Source organism: Haemaphysalis longicornis, unplaced genomic scaffold (assembly GCF_048455015.1).
Source record: "Haemaphysalis longicornis isolate Haplotype H1 unplaced genomic scaffold, Haemaphysalis longicornis Haplotype H1 scaffold_336, whole genome shotgun sequence".
Taxonomy (NCBI): domain Eukaryota; kingdom Metazoa; phylum Arthropoda; class Arachnida; order Ixodida; family Ixodidae; genus Haemaphysalis; species Haemaphysalis longicornis.
In genome coordinates this window covers 126,143-138,083 of record NW_027526350.1, presented here as the reverse complement: position 1 = coordinate 138,083, position 11,941 = coordinate 126,143, and the positions used below count along the sequence as shown (strand labels likewise).

The following is an 11,941-nucleotide window of genomic DNA, read 5'->3' as shown; positions in this document are numbered from 1 at the left end:
TGTATCACTGTCGCTTTTGTCTTGCTCGTTGATGGAATATTTCACTTGTGACGTGAGTACCCTTTGTATAAATCGTCATTTCACAATTTAAGTGCCCTTCCTGAAATAATCCTTAATTGGGTTTGGAAGTATATGTAAATAAAAATAAATAAATAAAAGAATACGGTCCGTGATTTCCCACCGGAGTTCCGCCAAACTCCTGGCAGGAACAAAACTAGGGTAATATTTTACCTGAAGTATACTAAATATATCTGAATTTACCTCCATTATTCACGGCTAACCGAAACGTTCCCGTACTGCGATCACCTTATAAATCAAGCAACAAAAGTGAGGGCAAGATTTGACCTAACCTAGCCAAACATAACCTATACTAAACGTAACCCCATGAACCTATTGTATCCTGTTCTACCGTGACTAAATTAGCGCAACACAACCCTACTTAACGTATCCTAACTCGACCGAGCCCAATCGCAACGAACCTAACAAAACTACACCGAACACAACCTATCTTAAACCCAATACAACAGAATCAATCGCGTGTAATTGTAGTAATAATCAGTCCGAAAAAGAGTTCCTTAATGAAACCCAGATGCAGACGTCTTGCTAAAATCTCAAAACGAAAAAAGAGCAAATTGCACTACGCCGGATTCGAACCAGAGACTCCCTGTGACAAAGCAGGTAGTATCTCGTAGCACCACAGTACAGTCTACACGGAAGTACTCTGAATAGAAAGTAAATAGCGTGTCTTTGATTGATTGATTGTAGACTTTAACGCGCCGACGCAATGCAGGCTATGAGGCGCGCCGTAGTGGTGAGCTTCGGAATAATTTTGACCCCGTGGAGATCTTTAACGTGGGCCGAAATCTTGTACACACGGGCGTTTTAAGTGCAGAGCACTTTAGGCGCTCCCGTTGTCGTCCTAGCTCGCTTACTCGGCCCAAGCATACAGAGCACGGAGGCGGCGTCCCGGTGTAACAGTGTTGTTCGCGGCGTACCCCAGAGGCTTCGAAAGCCAAGCGGTTGATATAGTCATAAGCGTTCGAAACTCGTGAAACGATGGCGCTTGTCAGACATGTTCCCGTTGTTTAGCGCAAAGAAAACTATAGGTACATTTAAGGAAAAATATACGTAATTAACCGGCAGCGCCCGCGTTTTACGATGGTAAACGCAAATTTGGCAGTGCAACGCCGGCACGTGCGGGGAGAAATGCACAAAGGCAACAAAACTCCCGCTGGCGCAGTTTCAGGCAAGGGGCGCGCAAGCACTGCGAAGGCGGGAAATTTGATATGCGTTGGACAAATTTCCGTTTAATTCATCAGGAGAAGAGTGAGACAGCGCGGCGACGAGCGTGATGGGTGGTACCAGTAAGCTGACTGCGGGAACCTTACCGCGCATTTTTGCACTCGTACCTTGCGCGGCCACTTTTTTTCTCGCTTACTATCGTAAAAAACAACTCAATGATCCTGAGGACCCTAACGAAATGAACACGGGGGCAGCGTGTAATTACAAAGAGCTTGCCTCAAATGTACAGGCAGTTTTCTTCGCAGTAAATAATAAGGAGATGTATGACAAGTGCTTTCGGTTGAGGACTTTGGAAATGTATTACTATATAAACCGTTTGTTTTTCGCAGCTTCTGTGTTATGCCGTTACGCCATGTGGCTTATTAGGGTCCAGTTGGGTCTTTTTGGGCCTGCTTGGGCGCTCCCGCCGGGTGTTCAAGATTTAGGATGGTAACGTGACTGGGAAATTATCTCTACGTGTGACCATCTGTGAAAATTTGGCGTTGTGCGTATCTCACGGGGCCCGCACTGCGGTCACACTGAAACATTAAAACATGCCTTGTTTCAGTGTCTCGTATCAGCAAGGTTTTGGACTGTGCTCAGCAGGCTGTTTGGCCCCACACTTTGAATGAGCAAACGTTCAAATGACAGGCTAGGGAACTTCCTGATGTGTGCTGGTGCTTTTGTATTGTGGCGAAATTGTGTTTGCGGGTCTCTTCGCGCCAGACCACAACGGGCGATGTTCTGACTGCTGTAGTGTACGCGTAATCCTTTTGGGTAACTTTAAGCACAATTTGGCACTTCTAGGCGAAGGATCCTTCCCATAAGGCTGGTCCATGCGGTTCATAGTGGTAAAAAAAGAAACAACATCTCGAGCGTGTCTATTGTACCAAATTGAGTTTCAGCTAATTTCTGAACTCTTCCTTTGAACACATGTGACATTTCTGCGGATATACTTTGCAGGAGCTTGTTTCCCCACTTCAGACATTTGTTGTTTCTATGTGTCGAATAACCGGAGTACTTCGAAACTCACTGGTTTTCTTTCTGTTTTTAGGGCAGCGCTGGTACCGCGAGTCGCTGCGCCTTGGTAAGGGGTTTGTAATAAATTCTGTTTTCACACCCTTGCATCGCTACTTCGCCTGATTCCGACAGTGGCTACTCACACTCCCAGCGAACGAGCAACGACAAGGTTGGACCCTAGAGGGATCAGCACTTATTATCTCGCGAGTTTCAAGGAGCCAGAGCTGCTATGGCTATGAGGCGCGCTGTGATGGACAAATTTTGAGTGCCTGGGTGTCTATTACGCGGTGAAAATATTGACACATGAGCCTTTTTTTTTTCGTGTTCATAAAAAAAAAAAAACGCCGCCCGAAACGCGATAAAACGAGCATCCTTGGGCTCAGTACCAGAACCCCTCTGGGCCACCGCATGGCTGGTAGCCGCATATCTTTTCTACCATGTTTCTTCTGTGTTCGACAGACTGGCATTTGATTTCAGTTTGATGCGCCGTATTTCTCGACGTGACTTGGTCTCTATTATCACATTTATTTTTGTTCCACCCATTTGCTTGAGCACCAGGTGATGTATTTTTTGAGCGCAAATAATTTGTTTTATTGAGAAGTTGACGTGCCCGTACTGAGACAATGAAATACCGTAATTACCCGATTCTAACGGGTCCCCCATTCTAACGCGCACCCAATTTTCCTGGCAAAAAAACCGAAAAAATTTGCACCTCCGATTGTAACGCGCACGGAACTTTGTGAGCAAGAAAAACGAATGCGAGAGAAACGGGCGATTTATTTCTCGAAATAATCTCACTCATCTCACTCCTCGTCGCTCTCCGCTGACCACAACATCTCGTTCTTGGTGCCGTCAAGCGCGTTCGCGATGCCACACTTCATAACGAACGTTCAACCATGATCGATGGTATCGTGGCCCATGCCTCGCCCATCCTGCGAGCTTCTCCAGAGGCGCACGCTTCAGCCGACCACTCGTTTTGAACGCGTGAGAGCCGCTGCCCCATTGCTGTTATCAAGCGCGCAAGTGGAACTATTTGACGATTTGTGTGAACGCCGATAGAAAAGCCTAGGCGCCTATGCTAAAGTGCCTAGAATATTCTAGGCACTATACCTATGCTTCCTCCGTCTAAAAAATCGTTGCTAAAAGCTTTGGCGCCTGCTTGAGATGGCGATGGTGATGGGCGGGACGAAATTTCAGTTGTTTGGGCAGTTTCGGTTTCGTATCCGATTCTAACGCGCATGCGATTTTCCGACCTATTTTTCCGGAAAAAAAGTGCGCGTTAGAATCGGGTAATTACGGTAAATGCCCATTTTCTTCTTTGCAAGCCTCAGTAATGCTCTGTTCAGCGCGGTTCTTTAAAAAAAAAGATACTTCCCGAGACACTCGAAAACACTGTTCTTTGTGATGGAGCTTGGGGCAGCATGAAATGTTCTGCCGGATGCATAAACACGCCCTCCTTCAAGAGTATTCAGAATGACATGGAATGAATACTCCGCTAGATGCCAGAAAAAACTGCTCTACTTAGCGGAGTAATGGACATCACGAAATACCCTGCTCAACGCCCGAAAGAGCTTCCCTCCCAGAAGAGTAATCAAGAGCCAAAAAATTACACTACCTTCCCGTAGGGGAACCCTTAGTAGTATGCGAAGCAGCCATGGGGTCGACTGAAGTTCCCATTAGTTTTCAGCTCGTCGTTTCCGTTGACGTTCAGCTTCGCGTGCCCTCGTTCTATCAGTATCTTCTTGACGTAGTTTGAATGAGTGAACGACATAAGGCGCGTTCGTAGCATGGTCTGCGGTCTCGGTTTTTAGCGCAGTGGGAAGAGCGCCACATACCTCCTGTTGCGGCCAGAGAGTCGTGGGATCAAAATCGGGCGCCGCCTAACCATTTCATTTCATAATGGACTGTGTTGACGTCAGCCCAAATGCTGACGGGGCTGAAGAGACACGCATGCGCAGTAGAGTGCGGACGGCGGACGAGAAGGGAGGGAGGGACACAGCCCCGAGCATGAGATGTTCCGTACCTAAAAATACTTCGTTAAATGCCTAAAACCACTGTTTCCCTAAAAAGGAGCTTGAAATACTCCGTCTTGGCGGAATGAATAAAACTCTGTATACGGAGGCCGCCAAAGGACAAGCCATTCTCCCGGCAACGTGTTTCCAAACGCTTTGCTGTACAGAGCACCCACGTGACACGTGTGCTCTCACTGCGCGGCTCAGTGGCTAAGGCATGGTGCTGCTGATTACAATGACGCGGGTTCCATTCGCGGCTGCGGCAGCCGCTTTTCTGGTGGACGCGAAAAGCAAAACATTAAAATTGCTCCACTCAATGTGAAAGCTGTCGAAAGTACAGAGCAGTGATTCGCCATAACGGGCTGTAGCGCCGTTCTCCGCTCAGTGTTACCACCAAATGCAATTCCAATTTCCCGCCCTCGCAGTGCTCGCACGCCCCCTTTGTCCCCGCACGTATCGGAGTTGCACTGCCACATTTTGCGTGTACTATCGTAAAAACCAACGCAACGGGTGTCCGTAACTAAAGGAACGCGAACGCTGCCGGTTAATTAGTATATTTTTTTTAAAGACGATAGTCTTTCTTGGGCTACTTAAACTCAGAAATTTTGGTCTGTCTGTATGTCTGTCCGTCTGTCTGTAACTCGATTCAGCCACACAGCCAAAGTAAAATTGATATTGCGCAATAGTCTTATATACTAACAGCCAAATGTAAACGTATAAGCCCAGTTTATATGTTTATACTTGTCAACTTTGTTGAACAACAACAAGACATTACGCAATTATAAGACAGGAAATTGGTGCACATGGGATATTTACAGTGTGCCTTTATTAAAAAATTCATGGATGCTTGGTTTTTCGATAACAAAAATTGGCCGCGTATCTGCTCCTTTCGTTGCAAATGCCGTCAAAAGACGACAGTCTTTATCGGCTTTTGCGAAGTAAATGCCTCCCTTCGCTTTCCCGCTCACCTCTCATGTCGTTCCTCTTGCGTCGCGCTCCTCCCAAGGTAAAGACGCCAAAGGTTCGCTTAAATCATTTTAAACTTCTCGCGTTCCTCTGCTCCGAACCGGGTGTCTCAATGCGGATGCTGCCGTACGGCGAAGACGCGCGTTAATTGAGGCGCCCTACTTTAATGTTTATAGAACCGCGTTTCCCTACTCCACGTGCGTTGCAAGCAGAACGTGGAACCTATCTAGTGGAACCTTGCGGAACTGTTGCCGGTTGATTTCTTAAAATGGCGCCAGAAGCTATAGTGGCGCGGCCAACAGCAGGCGACGGCGGAGTGAATTCTTTTTCTGCAGTTGATGAAGTATTTAATTTCGCAAAAGACAAGAATGTTTGACTTTTTATAAAGGAACACTGTAAATATCACTTCTGTATTGATTTGTTGTCTCATATTTGCGTAATGTCTTGTTCTTCTTCAACAATGTTGACAAGTATGAACATTACACAGGACATAGACGGGTAGATTTAGCTCTGACTATATAAGACTATTGCGCAGGCATTGTTTTGCTTTGGCCGGGTGGCTGAATCGAGTCACAGACAGACAGAAGGACAGACAGACAGACATACAGACAGACCAAAATTTCTGGGTTCAAGAAGCCCAAGAAAGACTATCGTCTTTGAAAAGATATTCTACGTCTTCTGCAGAAAACTGCTGCCTCCTGGCGGCATATGAAAAATCCCGCGGCAACAGCAACGAAACGTTCCACTAGCTAGGTTCTACGTTCTGCTTGGAACGCCCGTGGAGCACGGCCACGCGGTTCTATAAACTTGGTAGTCGGCCGCCTCCATTCACGCGGGTCTCCGCCGTACTGCAGCGCTGGCATGGAGGAACCCGGCCTGTAGCGGTGGAACGCGGTAAATTCAAATCGCCTTGCGCAAACCTTTAGTGTGTTTACCTTGGTATGAGCGCAACGGTACAGGAACAGCATAAGAGGTGAGCGGGAAAGCAAAGGTGGGCATTTCCTTGGCAAATGTCTACAAAGACTATCGTCTTTTGACGACATTTGCAACAAAAGGAGCAGATAGGCGGCCAATTTTTTCAAATGTACCTATAGTTTTCTGTACGTTTTTTAAACAACGGGAAGATGTATGAGAAGCGCCAGCGTTTCATGAGTTTCGAACGCTTATGATTACATAAACTGCTTGGCTTTCGAAGCCTCTGGGGTACGCCGCGAACTACACCGTTACCCCTCTCAAACAGGAAGAAAAACGGTCTTTTAAACTTTACATCGGTGATCGACCCATAACTCGGAAATCTACTATGCGAATACTCGGTATGCACCTTGACGAGAACTGCACAGCTAGCACTTGGTTCCAACGGGTTACGAGGACCAGCAAACAAATCCTGCACGCTTTACACAGAATCTCTAACCGCACTCGTGGAGTAAGCGAACGTGAAATGCGACAGTTTGCTCAAGTTTTTCTCGTTTCCCGTATCATGTATGGACTGCCGTATCATCCGGTCAACCGCACGCAAATGCTCGCGCTCGATCGGCTACTTAACGAGGCCAAACGCATTGTTACTGGCCTTCCAAGGTACACACGCCTCGATGCGCTCAAGAGCTGTAGCAAGCTCAACAACCTTTCTAAGCTCGTCGACATGCACATCCGCACACAGGAGACAAGGCTTCGTGCGACAAATGTCGGGCGGCACACGCTCATGCTCCTCGCGTATGGCATCCACACATTGCCCACTCTGCCCAACAAAACACCGCCGTGGGAAGTCACTGCACTCACCCATGGCAAGCCATTCCCGCTTAATATGGAGCCCACTCAGCGAGTGTGGCGCCTCGCCTATGCCAAGAGTCACACCAAGTCTACGAGCACCCTCCCCTTGACTGAACGCATCGTATACACGGACGCTGCACTTCCGGTAGGTGGTACCAGCAACACTTGCTATGCCACTGCGTGGTGCGACCAGACAAATGGGTGCCAGAACCGACGCCATCATGTATCAACAGAGGCGATGTACAGCACCCGCGCCGAGTTAATGGCCATTCTAGATTATTTGGAGTGGGCCCTCGAAACTTGATCTGAAACTCACCCCATTCACCATGGTGTGTACACTTATTCTCAGGCTCCCCATCGAGCATGCGCTAATGTTCTTCTCACAGATCATGTGCTGCAGAAGATCCGACACCAGGCGTGCCTACTCCGTGAACGCGGTCACGATGTTACCATCCTCTGGGTCCGCGCGCCTTGTGGTATCCCCGGAAACGAGAAGGTTCATAGATTAGCGCGCGCTCAGCTTTACACCGCGCTAGCCAAAGCCTCCGATACTCCTTTTCCTCTCCTAGCTACCCTACGCGAGCTAGCAGATCCGATGGCAGACAAGTATTTGACAAAACAACAACGCGCGGCCTACTTCATAGCAGTTGGCAATCCACTCTCAGTACCACCGCTCCCTACGAAGATATTCACACGGCGAGAGTCTGTCCTGCTTCGAAGAATTCAGACAGGCACACTCCTTACTCTTTTTTTGCTGAACCGTTTCCGCAGAGGTAACACACCACCGCCTGTAACTCGCACCTGCTCCACGTGCAACTGCCGCGCTGATCTCGACCACCTGTGTTGGGAGTGCCCCCTCTACATTCCAGCTAGGCTTCGTGCCCTGGCCACCATAAAACAGGGACCCTGGCCTTCTTCTCTCCGGACATGGGCCTGTCCGGATCCCAAGCCTCCGGATCAAGCCACCGAGCTCTGGCGAGCACTCCCCTGTTTCTTCAAGACCCGGCGGCGCCACCGGTTGGTGATCGGCTCCAACACAGCCACGTGATTAAAGCGGCCCCCACTTAGTTGCGTCCAATAAAAAAACGGAGGCAGCCCAACCCTTTCCCTCTTCTATAACACCGTAGTCCTTTCCACCGCAGTTTCCTCGGCACACTATGATGTGGAATAAACGTGGTTTCATTCATTCATTCATCATTGTTACCCCGGGCCGCCGCCTTTGTGCTCTATATGCTTGGGCCGAGCGAGCGAACTAGGACGACAAGGCGAGCGCCTAAAGTGCTCTGCACTTAAAACGCCTGTGTGTAATGAGATTTTGGCATTCGTTAAAGATCTCCACGGGGTCAAAATTAATCAGAAGCTCTCTATTACGGCGCGCCTCATAGCCTGCGTTGCGTCGGCGCGTTAAACCCTACAATCAATCAATCAATCAATCAATCAATCAATCAATCAATCAATCAATCAATCAATCAATCAATCAATCAATCAATCAATCAATCAATCAATCAATCAATCAATCAATCAATCAATCAATCAAACAAACACAAGATATTTACTCCCTATTAAGAGTACTTCCGTTTAGAGTGTACTGTTGTGCTGCGTAATACTACCTGCTTTGTCACCGGGAGTCACTGGTTCGAATCCGGCGTAGTGCAATTTCCTCTATTTTCGTTTTCACATTTTAGCAAGACTCCTACATTTGGGTTTGATTAAGGAACTCTTTTTCAGTCTGTTTATTCCTACAATTATCACGCGATTTATACACAGGACTCCCGGGTTCTGTTGGATTGGGTTTAAGATAGGTTGTGTTCGGTGTAGTTTTGTTAGGTTCGTTGCGATCGGACTCGGTTGAGTTAGGATACGTTAAGTAGGGTTGTGTTGCGCTAATTTAGTCACGGTAGGACAGGATAGAATAGGTTGATGGGGTTAAGTTTAGTATAGGTTATGTTTGGCTACGTTAGGTCAAATCTAGCCCTCACTTTTGTTGCTTGATTTATAAGGTGATCGCAGTACGGGAACGTTTCGGTTAGCCGTGAATAATGGAGGTAAATTCAGATATATTTAGTATACTTCACCAAAAATATTACCCTAGTGTTGTGCCTGCCAGGATTTTGGCGGAACTTCCGTGGGAAATCACGGACCGTATTCTTTTATTTATTTATTTTTATTTACATATACTGCCAAACCCAATTAGGAATTATTGCAGGAAGGGCATTTAAATTGTGAAATGACGATTTATAAAAAGGGTACTCACGTCACAAGTGAAATATTCCATCAACGAGTAAGACAAAACTGACAGTGATACATTTTACGACTACATCAGTATCATAGCCATTTTAATTACATCAATATATAGTAAATCAATATCAAGTAGTACTGAAAGAAGAATAGGGAGCACTTCAAACAGTGGACAAAGAACTCAGTTCGTCATCCCAAAGACAATAAAAAACATCCGAGCAGGGATGAAAAGGTTTCCAATGATTGGCTGTTTGGTATACTGATGGGAAAATTATTCCACTCTCTAATTGCTAGTGCAAAAAAAAAAAGGAGAATATTTGAGACAGTCCGTCCGGAACTGATATTCGTTCAGTGTCTGTGAATGCTTTTGTCGTGTTGGCCATGTTTCTGTGTATAACATGTACTTTGAACTGTCTATGTTCTGCTGTTCGTGAACTATTTGATACAGCAATTTTCGACGTGCAAGTTTAGCGCAGTTTTTAAATGCAGAGCATTTCAGTAACTCACGATGTCAGCCGCGTTGACGTCCGCCGTAGTCCGCACCGTCGTTGTCCGCACCCCTCCCCTTACACTATATATAAAAAAATACGATCCGGCACCTGGTTTCGATCCCTGGACCCTGCGGGCGGAACGCAATGTACATGGTGCTCTACCCACTGCGTCACAAACCCGACACAGAATGGGAGGCTACGAACGCGCCTTATATCCTTGTCTCATTCAAACTACGTCAAGAAGCTGCTGATACAACGCATTCACTCCCACCAACTCCCCAGACACTAAACGTTAACACAATACACCCACCCCCTATGCGACGCATTTAATCAAGTCCCCCTCGCGGGGAGATGGGCCCAATTTTTTATTGTTGAGAGCCCTGCTTTTTTTAAAGTTCTGTCGGTGAGTCTGTTATTCTTTACTTGTTATAGACAAATATATCGATTTTTTTGCATTAGTTCTAGGACATTTATGAGATTGTTTGTAAAGGGAAACCACGCGATGTTTGCATATTCTAAAACGAGTCTGACGAATGTTTTGTAGGCGAGAAGTTTTGTTTCATGGGGCACGGAACGGAGACTTCTAAGAAGGAAAAACAGTCGTTTTAATGCAGCTGATATGACATGGCTCAAGTGGATATCCCATCTAAGATTATGCGATAAAGTTAAGTCTAGATATTTTTGTTCAGTTGCTACCACAAGTGGAGAGTTATTGATAACGTAAGTGAATTCAGATATATGCTTTTTTTCTGGTTATCCTCAAGAGAGCCGATTTTTTTTTTACATTCCGGGTCATTTTTCAGAAAGCACACCATCAACATCTGCACTGTAAGGAATTGTTCAATTTTGTGTGATCTTCTGGGGAGTTAATTTTTTGGTAAAGTGTGCAGCCATCGCGAAAAGCCTTACGTTAACACAAATGCTCCCAGGTAAATCTGTAATGAAGATCAGGAATAAAATGGGCGCAAAAACTTCTCCTTGCGGTACACCTGACATACATTAAGTATGGTAGAATTTTCGTGATTGACTTTCACGTACTGCGTTCGGTTACCCAGATAATTGTCGAACCATTCAATAAGCGGAGATGTGCCTATTGTTTCTTGTAAGGTTTTACAAGTTTTTTGTGTGGCACCCGATGAAAAGCCTTGAAGAAATCGCATAGAAGTAAATCAGTTTGTTTTTTACGCTGTACATTCAGGGAGATTTCGTAGATTAGTTCAACGAGTTGGGTAACTGTGGATAGTCCTTTGCGGAAACCGTGTTGTAATGGTGTGATAAGATGTGCTGCTAGTCAAGGTACAACTTTAGATGTTTAACAATTATGTGTTCCAGTAGTTTGCAGGTTGTGCTGGTTAGTAAGATAGGTCTGTAGTTTGAAGGGTCAGATTCTCTACCTGATTTATTAACAGCGGTCACCTTTGCGATTTCCCATTATCTGGGAAATGAACAGGTTGATAGCGACTTATTGAAAAGCATACACAAGTATTTGGCTACCCATTCAGTATATCTCCTAAAAAAATCATCGGGGAAGTTGTCCGGACCAGCAACCTTTTTAGTATCTAATTTTAACAACAAATTAAGCACTTCGGACTCTGTCACAACAAATGGTTCAACCTGTGGGCTGTTGCGAATGTCTACATGAGGCACATTTCTGTCATCAATGTTGAAAACAGATTGCAAATATTTTTTAGCGAGTTGGCTCTATCTTTGCTTTATTCCGGGAGCACGGGCCTATTACGGTTTTTGGGAATAAGGTGGTTCGAGAACTCCTGGAAGACGTTTTTAAAAAGTTAGGAAGCGTGGTTGTAAAATAGTTTGCTTTGGGCATTTTTATTAGTGATTTCATGTTACTAATATAGCTTGACTCAACTTGCCCCGAATTTGTGGCGTAGGCTATGACTACAGGGTTTTTCTGAGGCGTTTTAGTTTGCGCTTGCCTTGAAGGATCTCACGCGTTATCCAGGGATTGTGTTTTCTTGTTTTCTTTGTTTTACACGGAACATAGTGAAGAACGCAGTGTGTTACGACCGCTTTGAACCTTGCCCCTAGTCTATATTTGTTTTGATTCATTCTCAAGGCTGCGGGCAGAATAGACAAAGCCTACTGTAACTATCATCCTTCACCATCCTTCGTATCATTTTCTTGGCCTCCACGTTACAATACCAT

The 11,941-nt window shown here is 45.9% G+C and overlaps 1 pseudogene; it reads left to right on the top strand.

The window, feature by feature from the left end:
• The first annotated feature begins 6,717 nt into the window (after positions 1-6,717).
• LOC144177920 (uncharacterized) lies at positions 6,718-8,114 on the top strand (annotated as a pseudogene).
• The last annotated feature ends 3,827 nt before the right edge of the window (positions 8,115-11,941 follow it).